Consider the following 461-nt stretch of genomic DNA (forward strand, 5'->3'; position numbering starts at 1 on the left):
GCTAGCCTTGACATTGGGCTCCACAATTTTAAGCATATTAAGCAACTCAGGGAGCGTGCATTCGATCTTATTCATGTTAAAATTCATGATGAATTGTGAATAACTATCTGGCAGAGACTGTAGAACCAAGTCAATACTTAGTTCATGATCCATGATAAAACCCAGTGAACTGAGTTTTTCAATAAAACCAATCATCTTCAGCACGTGAGCACTGACTGATGATCTTTCTGCCATTTTGCACCGGTACAGCTGTTTAGAGGTCTCATACCTCTCCAGACGAAATTGTTCATCATACAACTCCTTGAGATGAAAAATCATAGTGTAAGCATCCATACCCTCATGTTGCTTCTGCAACTCAGGAGACATAGCTGCAAGCATCACACTTGCTGCAGTGTTATCGTCATCACTGTGTTTATTGTAAACAGCCACCTCTTCCTGAGTGGAATTTTCAGTAGGCACCA

Source organism: Olea europaea, chromosome 12 (assembly GCF_002742605.1).
Source record: "Olea europaea var. sylvestris chromosome 12, O_europaea_v1, whole genome shotgun sequence".
NCBI lineage: Eukaryota > Viridiplantae > Streptophyta > Magnoliopsida > Lamiales > Oleaceae > Olea > Olea europaea.